This window comes from Halichoerus grypus, chromosome 4, assembly GCF_964656455.1.
Source record: "Halichoerus grypus chromosome 4, mHalGry1.hap1.1, whole genome shotgun sequence".
Classification (NCBI taxonomy): Eukaryota; Metazoa; Chordata; class Mammalia; order Carnivora; family Phocidae; genus Halichoerus; species Halichoerus grypus.
The window spans coordinates 59125596-59144650 of NC_135715.1; the positions used below are offsets into that span (position 1 = coordinate 59125596).

Below are 19055 nucleotides of genomic sequence, written 5' to 3' on the forward strand. Positions count from 1 at the left end.
ATACTTCTCAAAATTGAAACTTACCCAAAGCAATGGCATCATTCTCGCTCTAAACTGGATTAAATTAATATCAAACTTCAATGTGTAGGAGGTAAGGGGAGGTCAGAAAGTTGTCAATCTAGGGGTGCCTGGTTGGCTCAGTTGATTAAGCGTCCGACTCTTGATTTCGGCTCAGGTCATGAGATCAAGTCTTGCATCAGACTGAGCATGGGAGCCTGCTTAAGATTCTCTCTCTCCCTCTGCCCCCCCACCCCCCCGCTCGCTCTAAAAAAAAATGTTGTCAATCTAGGATAGTAGGAAAAATTTCAGAAATAAAGCAAAACCTGTAACCAAACACTTTTTATAGCAATGACCGAGGTTAATACTAAATATTAACTGAGAGTTAATACTTACAAGGTAAGAATTGCTGGGCTAAGTAGGGGGACTGTTTTATTATGGTCTTCATTTTATCATTATTAAACCTAGGAAAAAAATAAGAGTGAAGACTTTAAAAATTTGATCACATTATTTAAATTAGAAAAATTTCAACTGGGGTTGATAATCACAGTTTTCTGATATAGCACAATCACAGATTATAAACACCCAGCAGCATTTGTATATTTTAGTCTGGAGTGTTATCATTAGTTTTTTAAATTCACTTTTCTATTACTATTACCTTCTCAAAATTTAAAAGTCAAATATGTATGTGCAACTAAAACTCATACTTCAGTGTCTAATTTGGAACACACTGAGTTTCTAGAGGACATCATATAATTGCAGATATTTTAAGATAAATTCAAGATCATACCTCAAGATTGACCAGTCTCTCTCTCACGCACATAAATACACACATGTACACAACTGCAGTCTAAAAATCCATATATTGCCCAAGAATTCTACTGTAATAACAGTATAAATACAGAGCTTAAGTTAGAGTTTCAAATGCTTAAAGAAATGTCTGAAAATAATGTTATGATCTATACCCATAACAAAAGAAAATACTATTATGAAATTGCGTGAAAAATGGAATGGTAGTGATAAGAAAAATTGTTTCCAAGGTTGTCCTTTATTTACAAGAGTAGGAAGTATTAAAAGCCAGTATGCAGGGGCACCTGGGTGGCTCAGTCTTTAAGTGTCTGCCTTTGGCTCAGGTCATGATCCCCGACTCCTGGGATCGAGCCCCTCATCGGGCTGTCTGCTCAGCGGGAAGCCTGCTTCTCCCTCTCCCACTCCGCCTGCTTGTGTTCCCTCTCTCGCTGTCTCTCTCTCTCTCTATGTCAAATAAATAAATATTAAAAAAAAAAGCTAGTATGCAAAGAAAGGAAACATTACAGCTTATCTTTAAAAATGAAAAAATTTAAAAATATCCTAACTTAAACTGGTTAGAATGTTTACTTTCTGTAGGCCATGACTGTAAGTTGTAGTTCTTACACCAACTAATGCTTAAGCATTTAATACAGAATAGAGTAAGTAGAATAAACTCATCGATGCTTTTAATGGAACATTCTAAGTACACATCTTATTGTAGAATATCTTCACCAAAATAAAGACAGCACATTTTTTGATATATTTGAAAAAATATTTCAAATCCATGGAAAAAAATCAAGACAATACCAAAATGAATCCCCATATCCTACCCCTGGCCCTCTGACTGAATTCTAATATTCTGCCATGCTTATTTTATGTGTCTTTTTTAAGAAAAAAGACAATACATATAGTTGAGTCCTTTTTGTACCATACCCTGATCCCATTCTCCTCTTAACATAAAATCACAACCTTGAATTTGGTATTTATTTCCTATGCATGCTTTTACACCACTACTATTGTAAATTTAAAACATTTATCATTGTTTTCAAGCTGTATTTAAATGTTATATCATATACACACTTTATATAAATGTTATTATACAATATATAACCTTTTGCGCTTGTTTTTGTTTGCTGAAGACATTCATTCATGATCATACACAGAGCTCTCACTTTAATAGCAGTATAATAAAGTTTATCATATGACTATGCCACAATTTGGCATTCTCCTGTTGCTTAATGTTTACAGTGCTTTTGATTTTTTCCTATTAAAAATAAAAGTAAACAAGACTTTGCCATACATGTCTCAGCTTTTTTAGAACATCTAGGAATGGAATTGTTGGGTTCAAGCCTATGTATATTCAATTTTACTCAGATAATGTCAGATGCTCCCACAAGGAGCATATGAAAAGTTCATTTTCTCCAATATTTGAAAGTACATTTAAGAAAAATAGCTACTATCTAAAGGAATATTTTCAAAATTCTTAAGTGATCAAATCCTTCTGTTTTTATCAAGTGTAGGTCTAACATAGGTATACTAAATGTTCTAAACAAAAGAGACTAAAATTTGCCCCAAGGTACTTGCACAAAAATAAACCTCTCATGATACAGATTTTCCTCATATGATTGAGGAAATACCAAGACTTAATCTAGAACTACTGTGGTAGAAATGATAAGATTCAGAATTAGTTACTGAGCTTAGATCCACAATGACCAAAGAGGGCAGGGATGGGGGGAGCAGAAAATATAAATGGTTTATTACTGTGAAGAATCCTCCCCCATTTCATTCTGGGCAGTGCTCCTCACATGTGGTGCTTCTAAAAAAACTCAGTTGGAGCTTGTAAAAAATACAAATTCCTGAGTCCCGGGGCTCCAGAGAATCTGATTCAGCAGGTCTGGTAAAATGCTTTATTCTAAGTTATTCTGGTACAGGTGGTCCATAGACACTTAATGTAGTAATTCATAGTAAAAACAAGGTGTTTTAAATATAAAGGATTTTGTAACTCACTTTTTAATTAAGAGCAGGCAGCTAATTAAAATGTTATCTGTTAAATGACAACATAAATTACATCAAACATCCTAGTATTAGCAAAAAAAAAAAAAGTAATTTCAATTTATGGTTGAATATGTTTGACTTCACATTAGACCAGGTTTTAGGCTCATTTATTATTTCAGATAACTAAACACATACAACAAAGCCTGTTTTGATAGTATTAGGAGGAAATTCATATTCTGAGTTTGCTGTTATTGGTAATGGAAAACATTAAGAGTGGGAATGATTAGTTGTGATTTTAATGAAGGTGACCAAGGAAAAACAATGATTACCTTTTTAAAAGAATGCTACTGCAAATGTCAAGACTTTAAAATGGGACATTAGACTTATAAATTAAAATAAAATGTCATTTGTAGTTTCCTGCCTAGAATGCTACAAATGAAATCAGAACTATGAGAACAGCAATCTAATATTCACTTCCCTGTAACTACAACCTATTGTAATTTTATTTAGATACATAAGATGAGAAAAATGCACAGATATTTAGGTTATGCAAATGCGTGCAGATTCAAGTTGTAAAAATAAAAAAAACACAACCCTTTTGTATCATTTGATATTACAAAGCCCTATTTCCAAAAGATTTAGAATAATCTGAACTTCCAGATATAAAGTTCAGATATACAACATTATTTTAATAGTCAGAAAAAGTAAAGACTTAATGAGTTTCCAGCTGCAGCCTGCTTTGTCTTTAAGTACAACACTAAGCAGCATGGGGTATTCTTTTTTAGTTATAGTGAAATCAACAAGAATTTGGACTTGTTTAGACTGGGCTATAAAACAAAGATAATACAGGCTCAGAATATGGCTCCAAAGTGAAAGAAACACTGCTGTGTGGCCATAGTCAACTTTTCTTTTCTTACTCTAACACCTAACTTGTGTTCTCAGTAACTAATAATTTTTTTCAATCTATCACCTTAAAAGTAAAAAACATGAAACATACCATGCATACTTCCAGAAGCAAGATGGTTTTCCATTCAAACAGATGGAATTAACTGATTAAAAATTAAATGAACTAAAATCACAGAGTAAATAATAGAAAATAATACAAAGTCTAAGAACTATAAGCAACTACTGTTTTCTTTATGCAGCTTTGGGAAGAAAGTACCTTTTTGTCAAAGAATGTATTCATTATACTATATATGGGTTATAATGACAGTTGGGCCCTTCCTACCTGGTCTGTAAAAGCTGGTGGGTGCAGGCTCCTTTGGCTACCATTATTGCATATTGATGCTATTCTGTACAACAGCTGACAAGCAGTAGCAATCTCCCAGCCCCTGCACCCAGCTGTAAGGGACAAGAACAAGGGCTGTGGTGATACTTGTTTATTCATTGTTGCTGCTACTGCTGCTAAAGCAGCAAGCTAAGAAAAGCATATGCAACTGACACAGAAGACAAAATGGTTCTAGTCCAACCTACCTAGCAGGTCAGCTTTCATCACTATATGATAAAATTTTCTAAGGAGAAATTTTTTCTTTAAAGTAGGATGGGAAGAGAAGAAAAGACAAAATTAGCGTTTTGATCAGAAAGGGAATCTATAATGTATCTAAGGAAAAAAATTAATGACACATGTAATGATCTTCAGCTCCTAATTTAGATTTAGATTTAAATTAAAACTCTTCTCAGAAGAGTTTTCACCAGGTTTGGCATGAATTCATAAATTCGTATTATCTTTCCTATCCATTCTACTGGAAAATAAGTACCTAAACTTTAACCAAGAAATGAAATTATATTTTGCTTATAAAATGTTCCAGGCTCCCAAGTTCCACATATCTAATCATCACCATATGTTTGACATCAGACCCTATTAACAAAGAAATAAGATTTAGCCCATAAAAATTTTTTAACAAAAACTCCAACTATTAAAAAAATTCCCACATGTAATTTATCTACTTTAAATGTGTACTACAAAGCTAAAAACTTAGTAAGTACATAAGATCAATGATGAGTAACATAGAAATATTTATTCTGCCAAATTAAATTTAAATGGAATGCTATTTATGGACTTATAACTTCAATTTTAAATGCAATCCTTATCTCTTAATACCTTAAGCAATTTTTGATTCTGAAAAATATTTAAAAAGTCAGAAAAATTAGGACATCTATAAATTATTTTTTAAAATGCTAGAATTGGCTTATAAGTCTAAATAAGATCTAGTCAAGAAGGCTAGATTTAGGATTTATTGAAATAAAAGTATAAAATACAGTAATATCAAAAATTCAGATCAAAATATTTTGAAAAAAAAGGGGGAAAAAACCAATCTTTTATTTTTATCAAAACTGCAAAAACAATTGTTCTCCTTAAAAGCAGTCCAAAAACAAATAATGCTAATAAAAGAAATAATTCTGAGGATCACAGGATAACAAAATTACTACTTTGATTATGAAAGCCATAGAATGAAAAAAAACTGACAGCAAATATCAAAAAAGGATTTTTAAAAATTAAGACATTTACAAAACAGTAATAAATTAATAAACTATTAACCAGTGGATTAATCAGTCTTAGGAACTACATTTGAAATATGCTACAAGTTTCTCTTCCAAGTGACTCTAATCATGAAACAAGAAAGTAAAACTAAGTCAAATCATATATGTTAATGAAATATCAAGTGTGGTTTGTGGTGCTAAGGACTGAATTTCTACTTCAAAATATTTACTGAAAAATTTAAATTATCTCATTAATTAATGCCTTTTGAAGATGCTTAGAAAATAAAATTCTGAAAAGAAAAAAACAGATTAAGTATATATTTTATTTGTTGGTCAAGAAACAACACAAAATACACACAAAATTGCTTTGAACATTTAAAAAAATTTTTAAGAAAGTTAATTGTCTATTCTTTAATGAATCCTCAGCAACATTACAAAATTTCAATAAAGGAAGCTGTTACAGCTAAGAAATTGCTTAAAATATGTTGTCCTTATAAACTAGAATTATACATCAATGACAAATAATGAATAATTTCAAGTCCCTTCACATGTAGGCATGTTAAATTACTTCTATTCTAGTTTATCCAAAATATTCTTTCCCCCTAAGAAAATCTATTTCAACAAAACAGGAATACTGACAGTACAACTGTATTTTAGGAACAATTAAGAATTTTTCCTGAAAATGAATGTTATTTAACCCGGAAAGTCCATTTAACCAAAAATATAAATATTGCACAAATAAGAAGTCTATCATTGAAAAAAAAAATAACACAGTAAATCCTTTCCTCCAAATCTTGACATAATAAACTACTTATCAAGGCTTAGTTAGATATAATCAGGTTTGCAAATTTAAGTAGAAAATGTCCTTTAAGGGGTAGTTAAAGGCTAGCCAGTCACACATAGCAGTAAAAGCCTTTATTAACCTGTCTTCTAAAATAACACATACTACTAATTAGGTTAAAGTTTCTTACCCTGTAAAAGCTGACCAAATACAAGAAAACTATTAATATCTGCATCAAGTCTCTTAGATGTTAAATTATTTAGGAAACTAAAAATCTGGAAGTTTATAAGCCAGTGTACAGCTATAGAGGCATGATTTTATGATGCTAAATACTTGTGTTCAAGCAGTAAGTTTTGACAACTTCAAAGATCAAAAATCATAAACACTCTAAATTAGAAACAACTCTGTGGATTTATGTCTTTATTTAAAATATGAACTCAAAAGCTATCTCTCTTCCTTCATTTAACAGTAGGCTGGTGTGTAAAAGATATCTGGATTGAAAGTGATAAACTGAATCTAGTTTTTTTTTTTTCCAGACACTCAGAAACCATATTTTTCACTTTTCATCTTAACGTTGTCTAATCTGAAAATCAATGGTTAAATTAGAGGGGGAAAGTTGTATTCATTTTCATCCTATTCAAACTAAGCTGCTTTTTCACAACATTCTCCAATCTAAGTTATGAAGACGTTCTATAACTTATATTTATCTCAAACAGTATAGTGACACTTTACAGTATGACACCAATACTTGAAACTTCACCCTTACATTAAACTGAATTTCTATTAAATTTTAATATTTTATTTAACATTAACTGTTAATGGATTCACATTCTTGGATTATCTAATATCTAATAATAAATATCAAATATTAGTTTTTTAATATTTTGATATATATCTCAATGTTCAAACACACATTGGAGAATTTGTTTGAAAAAAACTGAACGTTGTTTAAAGATACAAGCAGTTCTATGACCACAATTACACTTCACTCTTAAGACTAAATTACATTTTTCTTATGAAAACAAATCTTTATCTCCTGTATCTTAAGTATATAAAGTAAATATTTTTAGGTGAAAAAAATTTAAAGAAAAAATTATAGTATGCTTTATTTTAGTAGACCTCACTTTAGCAAATAGTTTTTTTAAAAAAAACATTATGGTTAATACTTTATCATGTGACTAATATTTTTACCATGGAAAAATTAATCAATACTTAGTAATATTGTTCAATAAATTCATTTACATTATACCAGATCGCTATTTAGCAATCAAAATTTTTATTAGGTGAGTATCTGAAACTTTCAACTAAAACTATAAAAATCAAAGAAAATAAATATACTAGAAAAGTGGCTCTTATGATAAAGTATTTTGGAGGTAAAAATAAGTTACTGGAAGTTTTGGCATTCTACATTTTTAGAGTTTGCAATTTTTGATATGAATAATTTAAATATTTTACTCAGAGTACCTATGAGTAAGATACTAGTTTCTGCTTTAGAAAGTGGGTTTTTCAGTTTCAACCAAAATGCCACTTTTGGTTAGGATGGTATTTGGAATACTCTAAATTCTCTTAAAATAGTCTCATTAATCTTATCTTATAGGCTCTACCTATCACTATACCTCTCAAAGAGCCAAGCACCAAATTCTATTTTAAATCTTCCATTTTAAGACGAAAAGTCCACTATTTAATTCTTCTATATATATAACAGTGTAATAACCTTAAGAAAAATCACTATATATACTTATTTTTAGAATAAATTCAGTTGGAATTGGACCTAATAAAACATGATGAGAATATCAATTATATCTAAAAATCTGCAGTTTTAATAAGCAAGAGAAGTCCACCTTGGCCACTTCACAGATTTCTATTAATAATAAATCTTTATTGATTTTAGCTCACTTAAAAGTTCTAGTTTTACTGTCTAGTTCAATTATATTGCAAAGATATAAAATAGTATGCTTTTAAAATTCATTAGTATACCTTAATCTCCTATCATGTTCCAATGCATTATGTGAGTGTTCAATCAAAGAAGTTAGGTTGTTCTCCAGAATTGGCTCTCTCCTAAAGGTCAAAACCTGCAATAAAAATGTCATGTATTATAGCATGAAGACACTCAACAGATTTCCGCCTCCTGTAGTTCCACAGCTGATCCCTGAACACTGAGGTAAAATCTTCAAAATGACCCCAATCTTGCCTGTGTTCAAAGAAAACCTAACTTGAAAATAATGTTTTTAAGTAGAAATAACTTGATTAGAAACACCTGTGATATGCTTTATCATCTGAAGCCTCTTCAAACAAATCAGATTAATATGTTTCTGCTTTCATTTCTCTTTAGGGCATTCATTTTCAAAGTTGTGGTGTGTCTGTGTGTGTGTAGGTAAGTGTTGGAGGACTGTTAAAGGGGACTCCATAAGGAGTATATCAGAAATATAGTTTGTGCTTCTAAAACTCATAAAATCCACAGTTAAAAAGACTATTCAAAGGACAGAGATAGATTTTTAACTACCTTTCTCCCCAAATCATCAAACATTTTGATGACAGAAATTACCATTATTCTTAAGTTTTGTCTTTTGCCTTGCCCGAGTGAACAAATTATACAGATATTTCCAAATATTTTAAGACATTACAGTTCTAACAGAACAAAATTTACAATTAACTTTTAAACAAAATATTTATAAGTAACAAGTGGATGACTATTGGGCCAATGGTTTTTTACTATTTCCAAACAGACGTGGTGTAATCAAGTGTATACAAGTGGCTTCTTCATTTGTTTCACCTGAATCTTAATGATTTAGTGGCAATCAACTATCTAAAATTATAAAGTTAAATTACCAAAGGCTTATAACATACTATATGTTAACCATAATGCTCAGTTTTCCACTTTTATTTAAGAATAGCTTAGGAAAAGAAATGAAAACCAAAAACCTTTAATCCTCTGCTGCCAAATATTTGATTGTTTAATGACAAAAACCACACATATGTAACTCACAAACACCAATCGAAATACCATGACACTTTGAAAAATTAAAATCATTTCTTCATAGTCTTCCTCAAAAGACACAAAGTTTTCTGTATTTGAGCACTCTGAAAATTAAGGTATTGTAACTTTAAAAATCACAGAAGGGTAACAGTAGAAACCAGTATGTACTCCATGCCAAATGTTAAGTTTTTAAATAGTAGGAAAACAACAAATACTAGATAATAAAGAACAAAAGAGGTTCGGATATAAGACAAATATTAAACCAAATGTGTAAGAAATAAAGATGTAAAAAAACCCCAAAATAGTATAATTCGATGTCAAATCTATTACAAAATACAGTTTATTATTTATACTTAGAATCCAGTGCAAAGTCTTTCCAGTGCAAAGATTTCTTAGTGAAACAAGACAGGAATAAACCAAAGTATATTAAACTTCTCATAATTTGATAAAAAATGTTAAGAATAAAATTCATATATATATATTTAATATCAATTTCAATATTTGAAGCTTGTCTTTGTAAAAGGAGATCCTAAAAGGAGGCAGACAAGAAGGGGGAAAAAGGCAAAAGAAAATCATTTCCCTATAAGAAAGCAATATTTATATGAAGGCTTTACAATTATTTGTATATGCAAACAAGTATGTAAACATGTATTAGTAATGTGATATTCTAAAACTGATGTTACTCTTATAATATTAAGACAATCACGACTTTAAAGTTCTAATACTATCACTTGTAAAAACTTAAAGCAAAAATGGCTTAATCTAATTTTCTTCACTTATTTGAAAGAAAGTGGTGGTTATTACTATTTCCTTTGGTCTTAAAGAGATTTGGGGCTACCAAATTTCAGCAAGTCATAGTTTGAGCCTAATTACATGCCAAAATTAGTTGCCTGGACAAAGTGTTTCTAAGTTTGTTGAATAAAAATTAATAATAGGAAGAAATAAAACTACATGTAAATGAATTCTCTAGTATGACAATTCTAAGAAGTGTTTTCTAGTTATAAGACCAATAATGTTTCTTCCAAACAAGGGTTAAAAAAAAAAATCAGTGTGGGAATTATTAAGCTTCACTAAACAAAAGGAAAAAAGACAAGAGCAAATTTTAGGCCACTAATTTTTTTAAATGAGATAAATTTTTATAGAATTAACTTCCAAATTGTGTGTCTTATTGATTTAATTGGAGAAAACTTATGTATGTAGAAGAAATATCTAATACAGTCTCTGGGCATTTATTTCTTCTTTTTGTAAACCAAATTAACTGAACACTATCAATATTTCTGGATGGAAGTATATTGTGACATTCTGAATAGTTACTGCATACCAATAAACAGAAATGTGTATTTATACACATATTCACAAAACAAAAACCAAACAAAAATGTAGTACACAAAGCATGATGAAACAGGGGATCCAGAATACGAAAGCTATTTTGAAATTTTCATCCTTAGTTCCAGTTCTGGGTAACGTTAAAAGTGATATTAATCTGATTACAAAAAATGCGGTTTTACATGCAAACACCTGAGGCTACATTTTGTAAATGTACAACTAAGAGAAGTTAACAGCACTAAAACAAAGTCTAAAACTGCACTTTTATTTGAGGTTTTAAAAATACTATGAAAGGCAAATAAAAATCAATGCTACCAGGAAGACTAGCACCTTACCTTCTCTAGTTCCCTCTCCCTCACATTATATAAACACAGCTTTTAAAAAGAGTAGAGCTACTGTAGCAACACCTTTCCTCACCATTGTTTTCCAGTGATATGACTTTTATAGTCCTCACAATAGAAAATGAATTATAATTATCAATTTCCACAGAGTAATATGGATAATACACATAATAAAATACATCTGTTGGATCTCACGCCTACATGGCCACAAATCTAAAAACCCAAATCTTCCTCTTATCTACCATCACATAAAAGGGAAAATATTTTGAATGCTGTGGATTTTATTTAGGTGCTAGTGCATTCTCAGGCTTTAAGTGCAGTATTTTAAATAAAGGAATCTTTCACTTTTTTAAAAAATGGCTTATTAAACAAAACAATCCTTCACCATCACCCCTCAAAACAAACAAAAAACCCCATAAACCAAAGTACTAAAAAAGTATGGTTAAATTTAACCAGCCTGGTGGAATTTAAAGCCTTCCCCCACCCCACCCTCAAAACTCTACAAGTCACATAATAATTTGAATGAAAATTAAAACACAAAACCCCAAATAACAGTAAAAAAGCAAAACCCACTAGATCTGGTATCATAGGTAAAATTACATTTACAATAGAAATGGGGTCTCCTACAACTTCATTAAGTCAAATTTTATAGAGAGGATAATTAGCACCTTTCATGAAATTTTCATGAGATGATTCAAAATAAACAGCTTTGAAAAAAGGTAATGAACAAAGATTCTGTAATTGTAATTCCTGTTATAAAGGCAATACAAAATAGTATGATTTATAAATTCAGCTATTCCACTCAATATAAATTATATTTATAGCCCTACAGAGATTTATAAAAGTCGTGGGATCTTTTGAGTATTTTCTAACAATGCATATTTGATCTAATGTGAGAATATAAACTGTAAGTTTCAAAATTTCAACCGCTATTCATAAAAGAACATTAATTTCTATTAAATAAAAAAAAATCTTTAAAAAAGCATCTACAGCTATCTTATTTATCACTGAGTTTACCGATTTTCTTTGAAAACCACACCCGCCTTTTATCAAGATGCAATTAAACGGAATGACAAGCTTGGTAATAAACAGAAATATATTGACGGCTGTCTCAAGCAACATTAAACAAAAATCAACTGAAAACCAACCAAGTAAGACACAACACACCGACACTGTTTTATGCAATATATTTCTTCACAGTGAATTTATCAAAGGAATGAAATCATACATAGGCACCTGTGCATACTTACCTGTTGTACTGTATAATTAAGCAACGTAAATTTCTTGTAAATTAAGTTTTAAGTCCACAGCAATGGCTGAATTAGCAAAACCCATGTATTTTAAGTTAGATGTGAAAAAAAATTTAAATACACCAATTTTTATGGGCAATGTGGAGAAGCTCATTCCTAAGGAAATTAAAGTTTCTTTTCATCAAAATAAAAGAAACAATTCTCCCGTAATCTGCATCGAATATGTAGCTTAAGCTGAAAAATTTTTGTTAAAGAAATAAAAAAGCTAGATCGTACAGTTTTTAACCAAAAGAGAACAGGAGCAAATACATAACAGTCTTGCAATTTCAGCCAGCAGAATTACATTTTTTAAGAAAACTGCCTCCTCAGTTTTACTTTTAATATACATTTCAGAACCATTCAAAAGTCCTTTATGGAAGAAAAAAATATTAAATCCCAGCTTCCCCCCTCCCAATCCCCGTCTTAACGTTTCCTATTTCCGCGGTTCTCTAAAAGTAAAATTTTTCGGAAAGTCGAGAATTGTAATCTAGTGTTCAACATTCAAACCCCCTCCAGTCCCGCTCTCTTCCAGCCAATCAGGGGGGGTAACAAGTCCGGTGTTTTGGGAACTCCGTTAGATAAAATTTGAAAAACATCACATTGCGCTCCCCTATTCTCCTCGGGGATAGATTCTAAATGAGGGCGGGTCCTCTAGTCTTTATAGAAATAAGAAATCGATCAATCGTTACATCAATTCCAGGAGGAAAAACTCTTTAGGCAGGTGGTCCTAAAGAGTGTGAGACTGCGGTTCCCAGAAAGCGTTATTCCTCTTTGCGAACAATTGAAAAGCTGCTGCAAAACCCATCTCCTGCACATTCGCAACCCAAAGCCGCGCACCCCACACGCAAAACACCACACCAGTAAAGGGTTAATCAGTGGTGCCTTCAGCGCCGAAAAAGGCACAAAACCTAATATATCTCTAATGAGGAATTTTTACAAAGGCCATTATTTATAAAGTACTACTTAAAGTTAAAGCCGTCACTGGCCCAAATCATTCAAGAGTTGTCGACTAAGAATTGGTAGAAACTATGAGGATAAAAAATCACTAAAGGGAAAGACAAATAACAGCCCTCTTCCCTCCGCCTCAGAGTCAAGAGAGTTCTCGAGAAAAGGTGGGGATTGCAAAATTACCGTTAAGTTGTCCGGGCTAAGACTTTTCGGGAGGAAAACATCAATAGTTTCACAGATTGCTTTTATCCTTGCGACATGTTTCAAAGACTGGAGAAGTAAAAAGTCTTCTAAGAAAAGTGCAACTGGGTGAAGGAAATTGCAAGCTCGAAACCCTGTCTCCCCCCGGCCCCTCCCCGAAAAAAACAACACCGTGAGAGCAAATGACAAAAATCCCGAGCTTTAAAAAGCGAAAGTCCAGCATCTTTCCTAGGAGCCCGCTAAAACCTCAAAAGTCTGCCCCTGCCCTATCTCACCCAAATTGGAAAAGCCAGACACCGTCAGGGTTATCCCTGCCGGGACCGAGGAGCGCAGAGCCGGAGAGCTACGTTGTGAAACTCACATTCCTAGGGCACCTCACGCTTCAGCATCAAGCACAATATACAGTGCTGGGTCCCGCGGACGGTAAGTCCGCACGACGGACTGGAGGCACCCGCCACTCCGGGTTAATTTTCTGCCGACCTTAAGTTTCATGTCACGAGAAGACGGCAGTCAGCGGGCCGGGAAAACTGCGATAAAAGACGGCTCGGTTCGGCAAATGGGGGAGGGGACGCTCGTCCCCCTTCTCCTGTCAAGGGGCCGCGGCCTGCGGAGCCCCGCCGCGCCCCGGGCGGGGGGTCCGGCTGACAGATCCGCTGGGCGGCGGCTGCTCCGCCGCAGCCCGTCCGCGTCCCGCTCAAACTGCAACTCCCCTCCCCCCACGCCCCCGTCTCTCCGCGCTCCCGCCACATTCCGCCCGCCGCCGCCCACTCCCAGACACCCAATTACCCCCAACCCCATCTCCTCGCATTTTTAGCCATTAAAATGAGGGCGGACCCAGTGCCCACTCCCTGCACCCCCATCGCCTGACGGTCCCACCGCTGCCACCTCCCAGGTCCCGCTATTACTTCTTCAGGTTCTTACCGTCTGCGCCAACCCTGGCGAAGCCCCACGGACTGCCCTTTGCTCGAAGTAATTTTTGGCGATTTTTTTAGTGATTTTTCAGCGGAGTCCTAGTAGCGCTATAATCTCGGACAGGTTATCCCCTCTCTCCCACTAGATTGATGAGATCAGGCATCACTCGAAAATGGCGCCGAAAGCGCTGAGGCTCCTCATTCAAATTCGTTAGAGCCAACCCCACCGCCCCGGGGCATGCCGGGAACGCGGGCTGCCTCCACAGCTGTCAATACCGCCTCCGAACCCTTCTCCAGCTTTCCCGACACTTCTGCTCATGCGCAAACTCCTACCACAACCTCCGCGCCTTGAACATGCGCAGAACCGTCGCTGTTCGCCGCTCTCACTTCGTTTCCTCAGTCTCCCTCCTCCGACCTCCTTTCTTGCGCGTGCGTGCAGCTCCTTTGCTCAGCCGCGGACGTGGAGGAACCGTGCGACTGCGGGCCCGGGGGTCCATAGATGACATGTCAGTCGATAGGTATTATTCTACTGTTCGAGGAAAACAAATAAGGTGCAGCTTAGACGAAAAGAAAAGCGTTTTATTGCCAGTGTCTAAACTCCTAACAACGGAATGTGTCTCTAAGACCTTGTGTGTGGATACACGTGTGCTTAAAAACAGCCCCGCCTGTGTGTATAGCACTTGCTGTGTGTCAACGCTTTACAGGAGCTATTGCACTTAAGCCTCAGAACAACTTTATGAGGTAGGTACTGTTACTATTATCGGTTTGCAGACCAGGAAAGCAAGGTTCAGAGACTTCTAAGTAATTTGCCTTAGGAGACACAGGTAGCAAGCACGTGGATGAGTCCGCATCTGTCAGATTCTGGAACATGGGCCATTCTCTATCTTACTGTGCGATGCAACCTGAGCACACACAGGAGGCGTGGTTTCCCCTGCTCAACAATTGTGTGTGTGTGTGTGTGTGTGTGTGGTGTGTGCGGTGTATGCGTTCGCGCGCGTCTGCAGTTAAGGATTACTTAAGTGCGTTGGAGCTCTTCTTCCCGGTTCTAGGCTGCCTGTTACGAAGGCGCTTTCATCCAGTCCAGTTTCTCTCACTGTCTCACTTGTTCTTAAATGTTCTGCTCTGTTTTGGAGAGATGAATGGGCAATCTTTGGCCATCACTTAGTGTGTGTGTGTGTGTGTGTGTGTCTTTTAAGGGTGGTAAGGGAACCGAAACTACCAAAGACGGGTTTCCATTGTGCGACACATTAATAATAGTAGCTAGATATCACGTACTGACTGTAGTCTCGTTGGGTACAGTGCTAAATAAACGCCTTACGGATTGATGATGTTTGCTGCTCACAACAGCCCTATTAAGAAGGTATTATCGTCATTTTACACATGAGGACATCCGAGACTCAGATTAAGAAATTTGCCCCTAAATCTTAAAACTAGTAAGTATAAGCACAAGACCTAGGCAAATCTGTGCTCACCTTCAAAAACTGGACGCTAAGATAGGACAATAAATGATGATAAAGTTGTCAGTATTTTAACACCTTCCTTAAAAACCTCTTTTAATCATTCATATGCTTGGGAGAGTTATCCTACCCGCCACCAGTCTAGTTAAGATGAAAATGAAAACAAAACCGCTGCCATTGATTCTAAATTATTACATTTTAAGATTATTTTTGGTTACTTTTTTCCTGATCCCAAGTTATAATACATTTTCTAAAGAATCCAACAATTTAAAATCTGGGGTATTGCTACATTTTTTCCCAGTTTTTGTTGCAAAACAGCTTGTGATGGACATAACTGTAGGAGTATACAAAAACATATCATTGTGAGGGTTAAAGAAGGCGATGGATATTGAAAGTGCCTGACGTACTAAGAAGTAAGGAAATGGGAGAAGGCTAGCATGATTTGCATTACTGAGGTAGAATTAGAAAAGAAATGGATTTTAATAATTTGAGATCATCAAGAAGTAACATTGCAGAGTAGTGTTTGTCTTACATCTCTATGGTTCTTTTGTGCACTGGTTAAGTGTGTGGACTCTGGAACCAAACTGCCTGCATTTGGATCTCGGCTCTGTTACTAACTAGCTTTGTGACCCTGTGTGAGTTACTTTTTCTCACTTTGCTCTTTTGTTATCTCACTGGGTTGTAAGGATGTAAATGAGCTAATATAGTAAAGACATTTGAACAGTGTTTGGTATATTAGTAAATGTTAGCTATTGTGAGTCATTAACACTGATCTTTTTAAAACAACTTCTTGTGTTTTAAAAAGTTTTAAGTTAACACCATTAGCAGTTAAGCATTTGGGTTCAAAAGTCCCTTAAAATGATAAATCAGCCTGACAAATTATTTTCACCAAATATGAGTAATGGTTTCTGCCAGATGAATAAGGATGTTAATTTAAGTCTTATAATTTCAAAAAAATATGCATATGGAAATGGAATAGTTTTATTGCTTTTTCTAATTATTAAAATTAAGGGGGGAGGGGAAAATCAGGCCAGTCTAAAATAGAAAGTAAAATATAAAGTAAAAACTATCCAAATTTCTATCATCCAGAGATAAATACATATTCTTTGTTCTTTAAAAATGTATCTGTGGTGAGAACCAGCTAGTGGTAATCTGAATAAGTCGTATATTTGGGGAACTTATTTGCACAATTGTACTTGAACTTCATGAACTGGTAAATTTTTGATCTAGTCCCCTTTTAGATATATTCTGTCAAGAGAATTCTAAAGTGATGATGTTGTTGGTAAATAACATTTACTGAGTTCCTACTATGTGTCAGTTAGGCCTGTATATGCATTTTCCCCTTGAATCCTCATAGTAACTCTTGAGGTTGGTGTAATCTCCATTTTGCACAGACTAAAGTTTATATGGAGGTCACTTTTAGAAGAGTTAAGTCCTGTTTTATTTAAAATACTATTCAATAAACCAAAACCCTTTATAAATCTTCTCGATTCACCAAAATGGGAGAAAACAAAATCGAGTAACATGGTTCCCATGCCTGAACAAAAAGCCCAATTGGAAAAAATGTTTTGAAAACCAAGAAGTTTATGTTTGACCACAAGGGGGTGCAAATAATTGAGCTGAATTTTAAAGGGGGAAAAAGTGCTTTTTACTTCAGATTATCAAATTCACAGGTAAAAACTAGTAATACCTTCTCCAAACTTTAATACTCCACATAGTTATGTACTTTATGAAAAAAAGAAATCAATTATTTAGGTACTCAATTAGGGCAGAAGTTTTCAGCTTTCTTTCATCTTCAACATGGTGAAGAATTCATCAGCCCTACCCCCACTCCTTTCCACCCAGCCCATTTGTGTCTCTGCATACTCTACTTGTCATAACAGTACAACTGAAGTCATAATTTAAAATCTGAGGTTTTACTTGGAAACTGGAATGCAATCACCAGTAAACGAATGGTAAATATGGGTAGTGTGGAGAACAGAGGTTTTGTAATTTCAATGCTTTCTTTCCCTCCTGCTGTTTCTAACGAGTAAGCTACAACTGATGGAATGTTGGCTTCAACATATTAACTTATTTAGATAAAATGTGAAAGCTATAGGTCTGTTCATCTTTTACAAAAGAATGAAGACTCTTGAAAACATTTTGAACAGTAACTTGAAAACTTAGTATACACTGGAGAATGTTTTAAAGACAATTTGCTTAGATGGGTTTTAAAGTAACTTTTATTTTCTTGTTGGTCTTGTTTCTCCAAGGTGGACTTAATTCTTAAAAAATCTTTTTACTTAGAAATAATTTAAAATTGGCTTAGTCGGTTAAGAGTCCCATTCATGATTTTGGCTCAGGTCATGATCTCATGGGTCCTGGGATCCAGCGGGGAGTCTACTTGAGATGCTCTCCTTTTGCCCCTCCCCCCACACTTGCCCAGGCTCTCTCTCTCAAATAAATAAATCTTTACAAAAGGAAACAATTTAAAATTTACAAAAAATTGCAAAAATATAAATAGTTCAAAGAACATCCTTATCATTTGCTTGCTCTTGTGCAAGGTCTCTCTCTCACCACATACATGTATACTTAAATACATTTTTTTCTGAACTATTTGAGGTTAAGTTACATACATTTTGGCCTTTCACCCATGAATATTTAAGAGTGTATTTCCTATCAATTCATAAATTTACATTGAAATAATACTTCAATCTACCACCATATTCCAGTTTTGTAGCTTGATCCTTATTAGCATTTACCCCTCCAGTATAGGAGCCAGTCTGGGGTCAGGTAATACATTTAGATGTCATGACTCTTTAGCTTCCTTTACTTTGGGATATTTCCAGCCTTTACCTTTTATGACCTGGACATTTTTAAAGAATTTTTAAAGAATATAGCTTTTCACTCCACTGCATTTTTTTTTTTAAGATTTATTTATTTGAGAGAGAGAGGGAGCACCTGAGTGGGAGGAGCGGCACGAGGGAGAGGGAGAGAAGCAGACTCCCCGCTGAGCACGGAGCCCAAGGCTGATGATCTCACAACCCTGAGACCATGACCTGAGCTGGATTAACTGTGGGAGCCACCCGGGCACCCCTCCACCACTCTTTTTAATAAAACGTTCCTTATTTTGTTTTTGTCTGATGTTTCCTCATGATTAAATTGGGGTTATATATATTCTCAACTGGACTATTACACAGGTGATAGATGTGTCCTTTGTAGGGTATCACTTCTGGAAGCACATGCTCCATCTCTCCCTCCTTGGTGACATTAGTTTTGATCACGTGGTCCATATGTGGACCAAATTTTCCATTGTATAGTTACTGTTTTTTTTTCTTCCTGGCAATTAAAAAGCAAATTGTGGGGAAACATTTGAAGATATATCCTGCTCATCATCAGAATTCCCATTTAAATTTAGCATCAATTATTGCTGATATAATATTGCCATTACGGTTGCAAAATGATTCAACAAATCTAGTACTCTCTCCACATCTACCAAGTCAGTCCATAGCATTCTACTGTGAACAAAGAGCCCTTTCTTCTCTATTATCTGCATTAACTTATGAATTCCTGTTTTTCCACT

The 19055-nt window shown here is 34.5% G+C and overlaps 1 long non-coding RNA gene and 1 pseudogene across 9 annotated transcripts in view; one reads left to right on the plus strand and one right to left on the minus strand.

The window, feature by feature from the left end:
• Positions 1–14403, minus strand: part of LOC118545243 (ELAV-like protein 1 pseudogene) — a 79599-nt pseudogene extending 65196 nt beyond the window's left edge. The window contains exons 1-3 of the transcript XR_013446993.1: positions 14047–14403; positions 8021–8115; positions 394–461 (exon numbers count right to left, since the gene is read on the minus strand). The product of XR_013446993.1 is annotated as an ELAV-like protein 1 pseudogene (transcript). The remainder of the gene's footprint in view (positions 1–393; positions 462–8020; positions 8116–14046) is intronic.
• A 147-nt stretch (positions 14404–14550) lies between these two features.
• LOC144381583 (uncharacterized) overlaps positions 14551–19055 on the plus strand; it is a 167225-nt gene continuing 162720 nt past the window's right edge. For all 8 annotated transcript variants that reach the window (XR_013446994.1, XR_013446995.1, XR_013446998.1 and 5 more), the window contains exon 1: positions 14551–14777. This is a non-coding gene — a long non-coding RNA (uncharacterized LOC144381583). The remainder of the gene's footprint in view (positions 14778–19055) is intronic.